This window comes from Monodelphis domestica, chromosome 5, assembly GCF_027887165.1.
Source record: "Monodelphis domestica isolate mMonDom1 chromosome 5, mMonDom1.pri, whole genome shotgun sequence".
In the NCBI taxonomy this organism is placed as follows: domain Eukaryota; kingdom Metazoa; phylum Chordata; class Mammalia; order Didelphimorphia; family Didelphidae; genus Monodelphis; species Monodelphis domestica.
Genome location: NC_077231.1, coordinates 134164352 through 134182562, shown reverse-complemented (window position 1 = coordinate 134182562; position 18211 = coordinate 134164352).

Sequence of the window (18211 nt, the reverse complement as noted above, 5' to 3'; positions counted from 1 at the left end):
CTCTGTGAAAATATTTATTCCATTAATAATACCAAAATCCACCTGGTTGACAATAGAACAAATTTTGTTCTCTGATATCTTGTTGTCAGTTATATAAGATTTAATAATCTCATGTTCATTAAAGATTTTGGATCTGGTAAGTCAAGCAAATCATGAAAAGTTAATGATGAAAGGCTAATTGAAATGTCAGCATGGTGATAACTACAATACTTAAAGGGTTTTGATATTGTTAAACATCATTAATGGGTTGAATCTTGGAAAAAAATTAAGGTTTGAGAGAGTTTTCAGAGTGATGCCCAAAATCATCCCCTATATCGCAGTTCACTTTTCACAGATTTACTATATCACAGGTTTAAAAAAAATCTAATTCTCTATTGTGGAGGTTTTGCTAAATCATGGGATTTTGCAGATGAATACTATACTGTACATAATAGAAATGCAGAATATCACTTGTGCAAGTTTGATAATGTGATATTGTACACTTTTGACTGATGGAATGAAAGGCAACCAATCACAGCACTGTTTTCTGTATCCTGGGCACTGATTGGCTCAGTGACTGTAGCATACCTATTTGCTTTCCTGCTACTTTGTGGATTTTCACCTATTGAAGGGGTCTCTGGAACATAATTCCCCCAATAGGTAAGGGCTCATTGTATATACACCTGCCTACACATATATATATATGTATATAAAGAAATTTAAACTGAAATCACTCCTGTCTCAAGGTACTTTCAAAAACTAAATCTTTTTACAGACACTTTGTTCTGAAAACTCCCCATGATGCCCTTCAATTAAAAAAAATAATTGTACGCTTATTATTGTTTGTGAAACTCTGTTCTGAAGTTTTTAAAATACTTGCCACTATATTCAAACTTCCTCTTTTATTTAATTTTTAGTGTGTTGTCTGATGTCATTTGGAATTAAGATTTTCTGATAATTGTCTTTAGATTTGAGAGACTTCTGAATTATACTGTATACTATAACATTATAAATTCACATAAACTATTACTCTAAGCCTGATCATAGCTCAACATTTTCTTGTTACTCTTTTTATTTCAAACAAACACTTTAGTATTCTAACAAAGAAAATTGTAAAGGGATTGTATGTAAATATGACAGTTGGAAGAGATTTAAATGAAAAGTTAATCCAATTTCTTTTGGGGGTAGAACTTGTGTCATGAATGGGAAAACCTGGAGTTCAGAAACCCATTTTTTATTCTTACCCCTTCTATAATTTACTTCAAATTAAAAGATCAATAATTGTTTCCTTGTCCCTTTTCTGAGGCTCTGTGGAACTTCTTCAAAAGGCTGAACTAGATACTCCATCCAGCCCATCTTTTTAGAATTCTTAGAATCTTTAGTGAACTGGGATGTTTCTCACCCTGACATATTGTTTTGTTTTGTTTTGTTTTTGTTTAGGTTTGTAATTTTTTTCATATAATATTTTTAAAAATGCTTTTACTTCACTTTTTTTCATGTGACCATTTGCTACCTACAAATTGCCTCTGCTAACCTTCTGCTTCCCTTACTGTGGACCTTAACTACTTCCTTTTTTTCTTGCATGCTGGCCTAAAAGATGGGAATCTAAGAAGGAAATTTCATTAAACAGCCTCTCAGGTGTATTAGTTTTTGATACTTTTCAACTGTGTGATTTTTAATAAGAATATTGTCAAGGTAAAAGTCTTTGTATATATACAGGTTAAGAATGAAGTCTCAGGATAGTACCTGAGTAATAATTTTAAGTGTATATTACCATATTAATAAAATACTTATAGCTGCTCTTTTTGTGGTGGCAAAGAATTGCCAATTGAAGGGTTGTCCATCAATTAGGGAATGTCTGAACAAATTGTGGCATATGATGTGAAGGAATACTACTATGTTATAAGGAATCATCAGGATGAACAGGATGATTTCAGAAGCACCTACATGAACTGATGTAGAGAGTGAAATAAGCAGAACCAGGAGAACATGATACACAATAACAGTAATATTGTGGAATGATCCAGTGTGACAGATGTAGCTACTCTCAGCAATACAATCATTCAGGATAATCCTGAGAGATTTATGACAAAGAACTGTTGATGTTGGAATGTGTAAAAAAGAATACAATTTTTCACTTGTTTATTTGGATTTTTGGCTTAGTATTTTGGTTTTGTATGATTATTCACTTACAAAAATGAACAAGATGGAAATGTTTTGCATGATAATACATGTATAACCCAGACTGAATTGCTTGCCAGCTCTGGGAGGGAGGAGGAAAGGGAGAGAAGGAGACGATTTGGATCATATAGCTTCAGAAAACATGTTAAAGTATGTTATGATATGTAATTGGTAAAAAAATTAAAAATAAAAAGAAATGGGGGTTGAGATGAACTATGTCAATAACGACCTATAAAGAAGCCCAGATCAAAATTATTCTGACATGTCTATGACCTTTAAGTTCCTATTACTTAAGGCAAGAGTGACCCATGTAGGTCTCTCCCCTCCACTCCACTCTATAATTTCCTCTTTTAGCCTTTTCATATCTGTCATTTTTGATAATCACGTGTTTCGGATTCAACTAGGTAATCTACAGACCTCTAACTTGTTTTTTTTACCCACCAAATAAGTCAGATTTTGCTCAGAGACTATTTTGTCCAATTCTTTTTCTTTAAATTAACATTTTATTAAATAACATATAAATCAGTGCAACAGCTTTAATGTGCTAAAATAGTTTTCAAAAAGAACTTGAGGATCTCTATGCTTGCCTTCTCTTTACTATATTCTGGCGGAAGGATTTTAAGTTTAGATTTGGCTTGATCAATGTGGGATACAATGATCTTTATCTTTTTATTTCTTATAGCCATGCCTATATTAATTCAGCCTAAGATTTCATTAATTGTTTTTTTTTTAATTTTCCTGTGGCTGTCAAATCACATTCAACCAAACTTGTAATCCAGTAAAACATCCAAATCTTTCCCCAGCAAATTGCTCTCTAATCACATCTCTCCCATTTTTTATTCGTGGCAACACATTTTTGACATCATGTATGTTGTTGTTGTTGTTGTTGTTCAGTCATTTCAGTTGTGTCTGACTTTTTGTGACCCTATTTGGGATTTTCTTGGCAAGGATGCTACAGTGGTTTGCCATCAAGTACATAATTTTGTATTTATCGCTGTTGAATTTCATCTTATTAGATTCAATCTCATGTTCTCGTCTCTAGATTTTTTATATCTTGACTCCATTTTCTGCTATATTAGCTCTCTATCCCAATTTTGTATAATCTGCAAATTTGATAAGGATGTCATTTTTACCTTTATCAAAGACATTGACACAAATTACAAACAGCTTGGAGACAAATGCAGATCACTTGGGAATTCCCCTGTAAACCCCTGCCCAGTTGATATCAAAACATTAAGTCCTCATTCAGTTCATCTTTTCAACCAGCTTCATCTACCTAAATACATCATTCACAACCTTCTATCTTCTCCTCAAAATAACAGGAAATATGTTCTCAAATACACCATGGAGCCTATACCCCAGTGAAATCAGAGGCAAAGACAAAACCAAAGTTCTCCTCTTCTATAAAATTCCTATTAGAACTTTTTGAGATATCAAAGAATTATAGAATAGGTGTCTAACAACTGGAAAATGACTAAAAATAATCCTATAGCATATTACTAACAATTACAAACAAAAATGAAGAAATACTGTGCCTAGAAAAAGATATAGAGTGAAATAAATAGAATAATCTACAAAAGCTAGATTATACACTAGAATTGAAAAAAAATCACTAAATAATGTTAGAGCACATCTCGTCATCTCCCTATTTCTTTCTCTATGTGTGTATGTGTGAAATATCTTTAAGGTTTGAAAAATACTTTATGAATATTATATTACCTTATATTCACAACAATACTGGGAAGTAGGTTCTGTCATTACTGCCATTTTACAGATGAGGTAACTGAAGCAGACAGAAATTAAGTGATTTGCCAAATAAGTATGTTTTTAATAAATAATTAATTAGTCCTCAAGTCCCATGTGAACTCAGGTCCTCTTAATTTCAGGTCCACCTCCCTTTCCTCAGTTAAAACAATGTTCCTGGAGAACAAATAATCAAACACATTTCCTCCCTGCTTTCTGCCCATGCCCACCCCCAGCCCTGCCACCATCACTGACATAAAGCTGAGGAACTAACAACATTGGGAAGAATGTTGGATACATATTCAGACATGGTCACTTAATCATGTGCTTTTTCTTCACCACATTTCTTGGTTGTAACACAGGTTTTAATTTGAGGGAAGTAGATGTAGAGTATTTTAAGAAATTACTGTCAAAATCAAAAGTCATCAACAAAATTTACTTTTTTAAAGTGAGTTATATATAAAGTATTATTGTACTCATTTCTCCTGGGCTGCTTTTCCCACAGTGTTTCCTTTGCTGGGGGGTAGGGATGGTGTGGACCTGTGTTTTAATTGATGTAGGGGAGATTGCAATAAGAAACATTTTCTGTTGAGGAAATTCCACTTTGGAACTTTTTCTACCAGTGTAGATTGGCACTTTTCTCTGCATTTATTTGTCTTAGAGAATTGTCCGGGATCACTAACTAAGTGACTTGCCCAGGGTCACAAAGGCAACATTTTGTCCGAAGCTGGATTCTAATTGAAACATTGGCTTCAAGATCTACTCTCTAACCACTATACTACACTATTTGTCCAATTCAGAATAACATTTATAAGCTCTTAATATGGAAGACTGAAGAAAATAGGGTCATTTTGCAATGTCTTTGGTATAGCATTGACTTCATTTCTTTTCTTTACTCCTTTCAGTCATGGTCAAATGTACATATTATTTTTGTAATTGTTGATTTTGGTGAATCTTTGTAGCATATTCTAGTTTGAGAGGATATATTTCTGGTTCCATGCCAGCTCTTTAGAACCCAAACTTGTCATTTATTCTTATATTTTGGTGTTTTTTTCCCATTTTTCTTCAAAGTTTTTATTTCCTGCCTCTCATAATTCTATGGCTTTTTTTTTAGTTCTTTGTTAGTTTTATTTCTTCCTGTCATTATATGGCAACTTAAAACCAATGTAACAAAACGAAAACCCTAATCATATTGTGTCACTGTTTCTTTCTAGATCAAGTATCCATTTTAACTTTATCCTGGTGTATGGTATGAGATGTTGGTCCATGACTACCCTCTGCCTTACTGCTTTCCAGTTTCCCTAGTAGTTTTTTTTTTTTTTTAAATCAAATAACAAGTTCTTTCCCGAAAGCTCTGCTCTCTGGGTTTAAGAAAGACTAAATTCTATGGACCTTACCTGATATGTGTTGATTACCTAATCTATTTCATTGATCCAATGCTTGGTTTCCTCATTGGTAACCGATTATTTTGATGATTACTGCTCTATGGTATAGTTTGCTATCTGGTACAGCCAGACCTCCTTCCTTCATATTTTTTTTTCATTAATTCTCTTGTTACTCTTGGCCTTTTGTTCTTCCAGGTTGTTGTTATTTCTAGTTCGATGAAATATTTTTGGGTAGTTTGATTGGCATGGCACTGAATAATCAAATTAATTTAGGCAAGATTGTCATTTTTGATGAATTGCCTTGGCCTAACCATGAACCATTAACGTTTTTGCAATTTAGGTCTAACTTTTTTTTTGTGAAGTGTTTTGTAATTGTATTTATCTAGGTGCTGGGTTTGTTTTGGTAAGTATACCTCGAAGTATTTAATATTGCCTAGTTATTTTGGTTTGTTTTTGTTTTAAACTTTTATTTTACTTTTTAAAAAAATATTTAATTTTCTCAATTATGTTCAATATTAATTTTCAATGTTTTTTTAAACTATAAGATCCAAAATGTCTTCGTTTCTCCCTTCCCTCCCCCCTCTTGGAAATGGTAAGAATTTGATCTGGGTAATATAAGTATTATCAAGCAAAACATGCTTCCATGTTGGTCATTGTTATAAAAATATAGATCCTTTCCCATTTTTTATCATTTCTTTGATATCTAGACCAAGTAGCGGTATTAAAGGATCAAATGGTTTGCAGAGTTCCATAGTCCTTTGGGCATAGTTCAAAATGGTCCTCAAGAATGGATGGATCAGTTCACAACATCACCAATAATGCATTAGGGTTCTTGTTTTGCACTGGGGTTTGGGTCCTTGCCTTGGCTTTGGGCAGGGTCTCCTTGCCTCACTCTGGGCTTGCACAGTTCAGGCAAACTGAGAACTGCCTTTTGCAGGGGTTCAGGTTCTCACTGCAGGCTTGGGCAAAGGTTGCAGGGCTCCCCTTGGGCTTGTATTAGCTAGGCACATTGCCAACAGCCTTGTGCTGGGGATCAAAGCTTAATCTGGTCCTCCATTAGCCAGGCACACTTTGTACTGCCTAGCACTAGAGCTTGGGGAATAACTGTAGCTTGTACTAGGGCTTAGAACTAGAAAGGTTGGGTGTGAGGTGCTCTGCTGTTGACTTGGGCAAGGTCTTGAGGTCTCAAAGTTGGCTTGGACCAAGGTTCAGAACCTGGAATAGCAGATGTGGAATAGGGGGAGTGCTTGCAATGGGTTGTACTCCCCTCTCATCTCAGTGAACTGGACACTCTCTACTTACCTGTCAAATTATTTTTTTTTGTTTTTTGTTTTTTGCAGAAAAATGGCTTCACTCCATCATCTGCTTGGTTCTGCCACTCCAGTATTCATTATGAAGCATTTTTTTAAGGTTGTTTGGATAAAATTTTCAGAGTGATTCAAGCTTTCACTGCCTCTACTCTGCCATCTTGGTTCTGCCTCCCAGAATCTCATGTAGGGTTATTTTGAATGAAATTTCCTTTTAAATCTCTTGCTGTTGCATTTTGTGGGTGGCAAACAGAAATGCTGATGGGTTTATTTTGTATTTTGTTACTTTAGTAAAGGTGTGAATTATTTCTATTAGACTTTTGGTTTATTCTAGATATACCATCATATCATCTGTAACTTTTTTTCCTTGCCTATTCTAATTTCTTCAAAAAATTTTTCCTGTTTTTATTGCTGTAGAGGACATTTCTAGTATAATATTAAACAAGAGTGGTGATAATGGGTATCCTTTTTTGTACCTGATCTTAATGGGAAGGTTTTAGGTTTATCCACATTACAAAAAATATTTACTGATGGTTTTAGATAGATGCCATTTATCACTTTGAGGAAGGGTTCATTTAATACAATGTTTTTGTTTTTATAAGAAATGCATGTTATATTTTGGGGGCAGCTGGGTAGCTCAGTGGATTGAGAGCCACTCCTAGAGACGGGAGGTTCTAGGTTCAAATCTGGCCTCAGATACTTCCCAGCTGTGTGACCCTAGGCAAGTCACTTGACCCCCATTACCTACCCTTACCACTCTTCTGCCTTGGAGCCAATACATAGTATTGATTCCAAGATGGAAGGTAAGGGTTTAAAAAAAAAAGAAATGCATGTTATATTTTGTCAGATCTTATTTCATCTATTGAAATAATCACGTGGTTTCTGTTGGTTTTGTTATTGGTATGGTGAATTATGCTAATGCTTTTCCCAATATTGAACCATCCCTTCATTGCTGGTATAAAACCCACCTGATCATGCTGTATGTATCTTATGATATAATGGTGTAATCTCCTTGATAGGACAGTGATCCCTCACCTATGTATGTGGTCCAGACACCTGCATAATAGGTGAAAATCCAATGTAGCTTGCCTAGGCTCAGCTACTCTCTTGGTTGGGCAGTGGGTAGGTGGCTGGGATGAGTTGCTGTTGGATTTTTCATCCAATAAACTGGTGGTTTCTTACCAAAAAAAAATCAAAAATTTCATGATACAGAATTAGATTTTTTTTAAAAAAACCTATGATACAGTGAAGCCTTGATATAGCACAGGATGACCATATTTTATTTAAATTTTTTGCATTAATGTTCATTAGGGAGATTGGTCTATAATTTTCCTTCTCTGTTTAAATTTTCCTGGTTTAGGTATCAATACTATTTTTTTTATAAAAAAGAGTTTGGAATGATCCTCTCTTCCCCTATTTTCTAAATAGCTTATGTAATATTGGTATTAGTTGTTCTTTGAATATTTGGTAGAATTTACTTGTGAATCCATCTGGCCCTAAGATCTTTATCTTAGGGGTTTCTTTGATAGTTCTATTTCTTTTTCTGTGGTGGGGTTGTTTAAGTATTCTATTTCATCTTTCATTAATCTAGTAGCTTATATCTTTATAAAAACTCATGTATTTCATTTAGATTGTTAGATTTATTGACACACAGTTGGGCAAAATAACTACCCAAAATTTCTTTAATTCTTCATTGGTAATGATTTTACCTTTTTTCATTTTTGATATAGGTAATTTCATTTTCTTCTTTCTTTTTTAAATCAAGTTAAACAATGCTTTAATCTATTTTATTTAATTTTTCATACTTTCTTCTTTTTATATATATATTCTTTTTCATTGCTATAATACCAATGAAATCACCCATAAAATAGAAAAGGATAGCAGAATAGATTAAAAACCATAACCCCACAATATGAGGTCTACAAGAAATACATTTAAAAGATGGAGACAACACACAGAATAAAAGTAAGAAGCTGGAGTAGAATCTACTATACCTCAGCTAAAGCAAAAAAAAAAAAAAAGCAGGGGTAGTAATTAAGATCTCAGACAAAATAAAAGTAAAAATTGATCAAAAGACATAAGGATGAAAATTACATTATGACAAAAGGCACCATAGACAGTGAAACAATATCAAAATTAAACACATATTCACCAAATGGCATAGCAACCAGGTTGCTAAAGAAAAAAAAAATCACACAAGTTATAGGAGGAAATAGAAAGTAAAATGTACTAGTGGGGGCCCTTGACCTCCTTTCTCAGGAGTAGATATATCCAACCAAAAAATAAACAAGAAAGAAGTGAGGGAGGTAAATAGAATTTTAGAAAAACTAGATATGATAGATGTCTGGAGAAAACTGAATAGAAATAGAAAGGAGTAAACCTTTTTCTCACCAATACATGGTACTTTCACAGAAATTACTGACCACTCTAATAGGGCATATAAACCTCATATACAACTGTAGAAAATTAGAAATATTAAATGCATACTTTTCAAACCATAACTCAATAAAAACTATACTCAACAAAGGATAGCAGAAACACTAAAATTTTAAAAATTAATTGATAACTAAATAATCTTATCTAAAAATGTTAGGGTCAAAGTACAAATCATAGAAACAATTGACAATTTTATTAAAGTAAATGACAATGAAGAGTCAATATATCAAAATTTATGGAATGCAGACAAAGGACTACTTAAGGGGAAATTTATATCTATAAATACTTTTATCAACAAAATAGAGAAAGAGCAGTTCAATTAATTGGGCATTCGAATAAAAAACTAGAAAATGAACAAATTAGAAATCCCCAATTACTATATTAGCTCAAATATAATATGACCCTTAATATAGTGCCATCTTAAGTATTTTGAAGGGTAACTCAGAAAGAAGAAATACCCATTTTATTTTCTCCTTTTAAATTACAATTTTCTCTTAACTCATGAATCATGTGAGCACTTTATATTCAAAGTTTTTTCAAGATCTTGAAAACAAGTTAAAGAAGTTTTAATGACAACACTTACTAATATGTATTAACTTTTAGATACTTGTGGAAACTACCTTCTAATATTTAATCATGGTTCTCCTTCGTCTTCTATTTCCTCATCTCCCAAAGTGGAAACATTATTCGAGTTATCGCCATCATCTTCTTCTTCCCACAAAACACCATCTTCACTACCAGCCATACTTTTTGATATGCAACATTTTAAAAATCCAAGCACAATGGACTCAGTGACGATGTTGTCCCAAGCAGTTTTGATCCAGTTCCCTAATACAGTGACCTACATTTTCTTTATTTTTCTCAATGGATTAAATTCATGGTTTCTCGCCAATATCCACTCATTATACTCTTTCCTCAAATGATCTTTGAATGGCTTATTAATTACTACATCTAACACTTGTAATTGCAATATCATTCAGCCCAGAATAACAGCTAGGTCTTTGTGCATTTTAGCAATTCACTTCTTCACATTTTCAGTCAGGTGTCTCTTGAATGTGTTAAGTACGGATCATTCCTCTCTGATGCAATAATGCACCTGGACACCTACCCCAGACCACATTCAACCAATCCAACACAAGTTCTTCATTCATCCATCCCTTTTCCTGTACTCAAAAGATCACTCAAAAAAAACTTTTTCTTAGGTAATATTTTCCACCCTAAAATGACATAAGGAATCAGTTTTCATCTGTCAACTGTGACTGCAAGGATCATGGTCATTCTAGTTTTCTCATTTCCAGTAGTTTTAATCAACACTAATTTGACTCCTTTAGTATTAATGGTGACATCTGATGGAATATCAAAACAAATGGACATTTGGTCAGCATTTTCCATCTGCCCCAGGAGACAGCCATGCTTTTTACATATGCTGAGGCACACAATACACAACTTATGGTTTCAATGCTAGACGTGCTCCAATATAGTGTGAACACAACTTTCAAAGGTACATATTGGGGGGGGGGTGTTGCACTATATTCAGGCTAATACAGTAAACATCAAATTGGAAATCCTTCAAATCAAGGGAAAGATTAAGAAAATTCAAAGCAAGAAAACCATTAAACTAATAAATATTTATTTCCTTCTGTAACTCAACAAGCTTTTCCTTTAGGAATCTGGATGCTATGCCATTTGGTACATATGAAGTTCTTAGGTATGTTAGTTATCTTACATATTTGATATACATTACCTTTCTCAAGTATCATAGATAACTAATCATTTAATTTATCACTTTCCTTGATGTGAATGTACTTAGTTTAACCTTATAAAAACCCTTAAGTTTTTACTTTTCCTTTTTAAGCTTTCCTTGACTGTTGAATTTGCTCACTAAAATTTCTTTTCACCTTTGTTTTTTTTTTGTCAAGAAAGTCTTTAATTCCTCTATTTCATTAAATGATAGGTTCCATCCCCACCCCCACCCCAGGAAGATTATGCTCAGTTTTACTGTGTATGTAATTCTAGGGTATAGTCCCCTAGATACTTTGTTTTTGGAATATCATATTCCATGCCTTGCAGCCCCTTAATGTAAAAGCTGCTAGGGCCTATGTGATCCTTACTGTGGATCCTCAATATTGGAATTGTTTCCTTCTGGTAGCTTGTAGTACTTTTTTCCTTTTTTTCCTTTCCTTGGGAGTTCTGGAATTTGGTTACAATAGTCCTGGGATATATTTAATTTTGGTGTATCTTTCAGAAGATGATTGGTTGATTCTCTCAACTTCTATTTTTCCCTTTTGTTCAAGGATATCAGGGCAGTTTTCCCCTGATGATTTCTTATAATATGGTATCCCAGCTCTTTTTTTTTAGATTGTGGATTTCAGGTATTCCTCTAATTATTAGATTATTTCTCCTGGATGTGATTTCAAGGTCTGTCATTTTTCTTGTGAGGTATTTTTAAATTTTCTTCTATTTATTATTATTTTTTTATTTTGTTTTATGGTTTTCTGATTTCTTATGGTTTCATTAGCTTCAGTTTGTCCAATTCAAATTTTTAGGATTATTTTCTTCCTTGATTTTTTGTGTTTCCTTTTCCATTTGGCCAATCCTACTCTTTAAAAATTTGTTTTCTTCAATTATTTTGCCTCCATTTCCATTTGGTTCATTCTATTTTCCGTAGGGAGTTGTTTTCTTCAAGGTATTGTTGTATCTCATTTTCCTTTTAACCTATTCTAATTTTTAGAGAGTTGATTTATTCAGTGAATTTTCCCCCCTAGCTCTTGAGTTAACTGTCAACCTCTTATTATTTAGTATTCTAATTTCTTTTTGAGTTTTTATCCTTTCCTCTTAGGTTTCACATGTTTCATTTTTGGAATTGTTATCCTCTTCTGAGTTCATTTTTTGAGGTTTTCCCTGTTAGTAAAGTAACTTTCTAAAGTCAAGTTCCCCCCCCCCCCCTGTCTTTTGCTCTTTTTCCTGTTACCTTCTCTACCTATTGAGATATTTTTCTGTTCCTGGGGTAGTGGGTACACTGCTCCATGACTGTAGAGTAGTTTTCTCTGGTAGTTGGGGTAGGTACAGTTGCCCTTGTTCTTCACAGTGTGTCTGTCAAGGAGGTATCCCTTGCTGACTTTCTCTGGGGAGGTTTGCAGGTGTTTTATCCATCTATATTCAGCACACCCAGGCTACCAGTTCCCCTGTTGTTTTGTGGGCTTGTCTGATCCGTGCTCTGTTGCTTCCTAGCCCCTGCCAAGTGGCATGGGCAACTCCCATGCTCTGGCCTCTGCTGCATCAGGCACTCTGCTTCTACATGGGAGTGAGTAGGGTCCTAAAGTTCCAGCTTCCCTTCTCTGCTCTCTTGTGGCCTGAGGATTCAGCTGCCATGAGTGTTTGTAGCTTTCCTGACTTCTCTGCCTCCTATTCCTGTGTGCAGTGGCTTAGGTTGAGCTTATTCCCATTCTGAAGTTTCATTGGCTCTGGTGGGTCACCTAGTATTGGCCTGCTCTAAATTCTGTGGGTTCTCAAAGATGCTGTACTGTTAGGGCTCCTCTCTTCTCTTACCCCAGTGAGACCTATTTCTCCAACTTACCTTTGTTTTGTGACAATTTATGTCCTTTTTGTGTGTCTGTGGATAGATCAGGGAGCAAAGCATCCTTTACTCTGATGCCTTACCTCCTAGCATACAACTCTCTCATTTCTTTCTCTGAAATCTATCCTTTAAATGATTGAAGAGCAAACATGCTTACACCCGGATTTAGAAACATAAGTTGAAACTGCAAAGAGATAGACTGTAAATCAAGATAAGGAAAAAAACAACTTTTTAATAATTACAACCATACAAGAGTGAATTTTTTTTTTATGTTTTAGAAGCCAATGAACTCTCCACCACTGGAAATCACTGCATATATGAATACTTGTCAGGGATATGATAAAGGGGCTTTGTTTTCAATTACAGATTAGACTATATACAATTTGAGATTCACTATGATTCTGTGGTTTTTTTTATTTTTAAAATGTCTCTGCTTGTCTCCATTCATTCCTTCTACAAGTAAAGTTAGGATCTTGACTTATTAATATCCTCTTAATACTATCTTCCTGTAGCTATTACTTCTCTCCAATCCTGGACTCCCTCAAAACCCAGCTTAGAGTGTATGAGAGGACTCAGGGATTTCCCATCTCCCCTGTTCTGGTTCTTGAAATTAGCTCATAATTCTTCCTTTAGGCATTTCCTATGGTTTTATTTACTAAACATTATAAATATCATTTGCATTATGTCACCACTGCTGATATTATTTTAAAATAATGTTATTTACACTATAAATAAACCCCACCATAAGAGTATAAAATCCTAACAAAAGATCAAGGATATCCAGGGAATTAATGAAAAAAAATACAAAGGAAGGGGGTCTTGCAGTCCCAGATCTCAGACTATATTATAAAGCAGTGGTCATCAAAACAATTTGGTACTGGCTAAGAGACAGAAAGGAGGATCAGTGGAATAGACTGGGGGCAAGCAACCTCAGCAAGACAGTATATGACAAACCCAAAGATCCCAGCTTTTGGGACAAAAATTCACTATTTCATAAAAACTGTTGGGAAAATTGGAGGACAGTGTGGGAAAGATTAGGCTTAGATCAACACCTCACACCCTACACCAAGATAAATTCAAAATGGATGAATGACTTGAACATAAAGAAGGAAACTATAAGAAAATTAGGCGAACACAGAATAGTATACATGTCAGACCTTTGGGAAGGGAAATACTTCAAAACCAAGCAAGAATTAGAAAGAATTACAAAATGCAAAATAAATAATCTGGATTACATCAAATTAAAAAGTTTTTGTACAAACAAAACCAATGTAACCAAAATCAGAAGGGTAGCAACAAATTGGGAAACAATCTTCATAAAAACCTCTGACAAGGGTTTAATTACTAAAATTTATAAAGAACTAAATCAATTGTACAAAAAATCAAGCCATTCTCCAATTGACAAATGGGCAAGGGACATGAACAGGCAATTCTCAGCCAAAGAAATCAAAACTATTAATAAGCACATGAAAAAGTGCTCTACATCTCTTATAATCAGAGAGATGCAAATCAAAACAACTCTGAGGTATCATCTCACACCTAGCAGATTGGCTAACATGACAGCTATGCAAAGTAATGAATGCTGGAGGGGATGTGGCAAAGTGGGGACATTAATTCATTGCTGGTGGAGTTGTGAATTTATCCAACCATTCTGGAGGGCAATATGGAACTATGTCCAAAGGGCGATAAAAGACTGTCTGCCCTTTGATCCAGCCATAGCACTGCTGGGCTTGTACCCCAAAGAGATAATGGACAAAAAGACTTGTACAAAAATATTCATAGCTGCGCTCTTTGTGGTGGCCAAAAATTGGAAAATGAGGGGATGCCCCTCAATTGGGGAATGGCTGAACAAATTGTGGTATATGTTGGTGATGGAATACTATTGTGCTAAAAGGAATAATAAAGTGGAGAAGTTCCATGGAGACTGGAACAACCTCCAGGAAGTAATGCAGAGCGAGAGGAGCAGAACCAGGAAAACATTGTACACAGAGACTGATACATTGTGGTACAATCCAAGGTGATGGACTTCTCCATTAGTATCAATGCAATCCCTGAACAATCTGCAGGGATCTAAAAAAAATACTACCCACAAGCAGAGGATAAACTGTGGGAGTAAAAACACCGCTGAAAAGCAACTGCTTGACTACAGGGTTGGAGGAGATAAGACTGAGGAGAGACTCTAAATGAACACTATAATGCAAACTCCAACAACAGGGAAATGGGTTCGAGTCAAGAACACATGTGATAACCAGTGGAATCATGCGTCGGCTATGGGAGAGGGAAAGGCGGGGGGGGGGGGGGAGAAGAGGGGAGGAAAAGAAAACGATCTTTGTTCCAGTTAATAATGTATGAAAACGACCAAATAAAATAATATTAAAATTAAAAAAAAAAAGAGTATAAAATCCTCCTTAAAACCTGTTCCATATATGGTTTGACCACAGTGTAACACAGAGATCACTACCTGCTAATTTCTGTACACTATGACTCTCTTAGATGAATTAACAATCATGCTAACTTTGCCCAGTATAGCTAAGCACTTCCTGCTCTGTGATCTTTTCTTGTGTGATTATTTTTTTAAATCCTTACCATCCATCTTGGAGTCAAAACTGCATATTGGCTGCAAGGCAGAAGAGTGGTAAGGGCTATGAGGGTAAAGGCAATGGAGGTAAAGTGACTTGTCCAGGGTAACACAGCTGGGAAGTGTCTGAGGCCAGATTTGAACCTAGGACCTCCCATCTCTAAGCCTGGCACTCAATCCACTGAGCTACCCAGCTGCTCCCTTCTTGTGAGATTATATACCTTCATCATGCTATTATTCCATCCAAATCCTCCTCTGGTTGCCAACATGGATGCAGCATAATCCTGTTTCCTCAAAGACTATGTTGGGGACCACTAGTTTTTGTATGGAAAGACTTCAAATATTAAGTTAACAATCATGTTTCTTTCATTCAAGACCCAACCTAGTAAAATTCAGAGATTTTTATTAGCAGAAAACTAGTCTCCAAGGGATGCGTTGTTTTTTTTTTCTCATTTTATTAGATAATGAACATCATCTACTAAAATTGTGACACATGGGAGGACAAGAACCAACAATGTTGAACACAGTTAAAACCATGGATCTTTCTAAGGGCCAGAGAAATAGTATTCTACCTTTTATATGTATAATAGATGTGGCCTGCTGATTATTTACATAATGAAATGGAATTGTGTAATATTCCTTTAAAGAGTAATTCCTCAACATTAATTCTTATATCCCTTAGGTGATTTCAAATGCTGGAACTTTACAGTATCCAAACTTTACATACATTTACAGTTGTGTGTGAATAAGTGAGAAAAATAACTTTAAATTTTTAGACAAACATCAAACCTTATAATATTTTATATCCTAAAATAGGCCTTTTAATATGCATTATCCCCTTTTATTCCAATAATTTGATATGATATAATTTGGCACTAGCAAGATTTTGACATAGTTTTTAATTTTTTATCATGAAACCACACATCTATTGAATATTAAGTATATTTTTGAAAAAAGATATTTTTATAAGTCTACCCGTGAGTATAATCCATAGGTTTTCAGTGGGCTTTAAAACATGTGGATTCTCAGACAATTCAAGCATATTTATGTCCATCTATTGAATAAAGTTCCTAAACTTTTGTGATATGTGGCAGGGTACAAGGTCATATGCAGCATTTCATCTTCATTTGGAAATGTCTGTTATTCCAAAATGACCAATATATTTATCAGAACTTTTCATTTCCTCAATTGCAACAAAATTAACTTTACCTAGAAGTAAAAGAAAAATCACCAAAACATTTTGAGTGGACATTTTACAGTCTTCTGAAAATATCCAGGTATCCAGGTCATAGTCTCACCCAGCCTTCTTCCAACAAAGCTTTTTAATAATATTGAAAGAAAAAGCAAAATTCATCAACAAAAATTACTTTTTCCTAATTTTCAGTATTCTAATCTTCGTAGCAACAATTTTTCTTATTTACATTGATTTTTAACATTCCTTTTTTTAAGGGTTCCAAATTATCTGCCCCTCAAGCCCCTTCACCACCCCTTGAGAAGACAAGCAATATGATGTACATTATAGATGTAATGTCATGTAAAATACATTTCTATATTTGCCAGGTTACAAAAAAGTAAAAAGTAAGAAAAATAAAGAGTGAAAAAGAGCATGTTTTGGGCGGAGTCAAGATAGTGGCATAGAAGCAGCAAAAGTTCAGATCTCTGAAAACCCTTCCTTACCAATTACAAACTAAATGCTCCTAGTGGACTGAAAATCAGACCTAACAACAAGACAGAGCCAAGGAACCCTCCTGCTGGACTCAATTCAAAAGGTAAGCCCCCCCAAAAAAAAAACAGAATTTGAGAACACACAGGTTTAAGGGAAAGGCAGAAGGAAGGTCCCAAGACCCTCCACCCTCTGCCCTCACACACGCACCTAGAGAGCTAAGCCTCCAGCAGTAGCGGGATCCTCTGGGCAAAGGCGCTGGTTGAGGGGGGTGGTTGTACCTTGAGGGCAGAGCTATGCCAGGCTCAGCACATAGAACAGAGGTGCTGGGGAAGGAGCTAAAGAGGGAGCACAGAGCAGGCAGCCTGGTCACAGCACAGAGACCCTCCATATTGCTCCAGACTTCCAGGAGGTTTTGGCCTCAGAGCACATCCAGCCTAACCCTGCTGAACTTAATCCCATCAAATGTCCTCAGAGGTCAGGGAAGCCTAAGCTTAAACACCCCTCCCTCACAGACTGCTGGACTTTAATCCAATCAAAAGCCTCCAGAGGACAGGGAAGCTCAAACTCCAACACCCCTCCATCACAGATTGTACAGAGAGATCTCCTGACAAAGCTCCAAGAGGGGAGACTGTCAGAAACCCCCTCAAAAATGAGAGGAGCAAGAGCACAGACAAATATGGGGAGTAAAGAAGGGGTAAATATGAGCAAAAAAAATAGAAAAAGAAAAAAGAAATTACAATCAACAGCTTCTATACAGGCAATGAGCAAAGAGCAAATGGAACAGAGGAGGAGGGATCACCAAACAATAACGCAGAAATCTCAGTGAATTGGATACAGGCTTTGGAAGAACTCAAAATGCAATTCAAAACACAATTAAGAGAGGCTGAAGACAATTGGGAAAAAAGACTTAAAAATTAAGATAAGCCATCAGGAAACAGAAAATAGTATTTTGAAAGCCAAAATCACCCAGCTTGAAAATGAGGCAAAGGAGATGAAAGATGAGGCAAAGAAGATGAAAAATGAGGCAAAGGATATGAGAGATGAGGTAAAGAGAATGAAAGATGACCTCCAAAGAAAATCAGACCAGAAGGAGAAGGATGACCAAAAAGCCAGGGATGAAATCCAGTCTTTAAGAACCAGAATACAACAACTAGAATTAAGAGACCTCACAAGGTAGCAGGACACTATGAAACAAAACCAAAAGAATGAAAAAATTGAGGAAAATATGAAGCAAAGAGGTAGAAAATCATTCGAGGAGAGACAACTTAAGAATCATTTATCTACCAGAAGACCATGACAAAAGAAAAATCCTGGACATAATGCTACAATAAATTATCCAAGAAATTATCCAAGAAAACT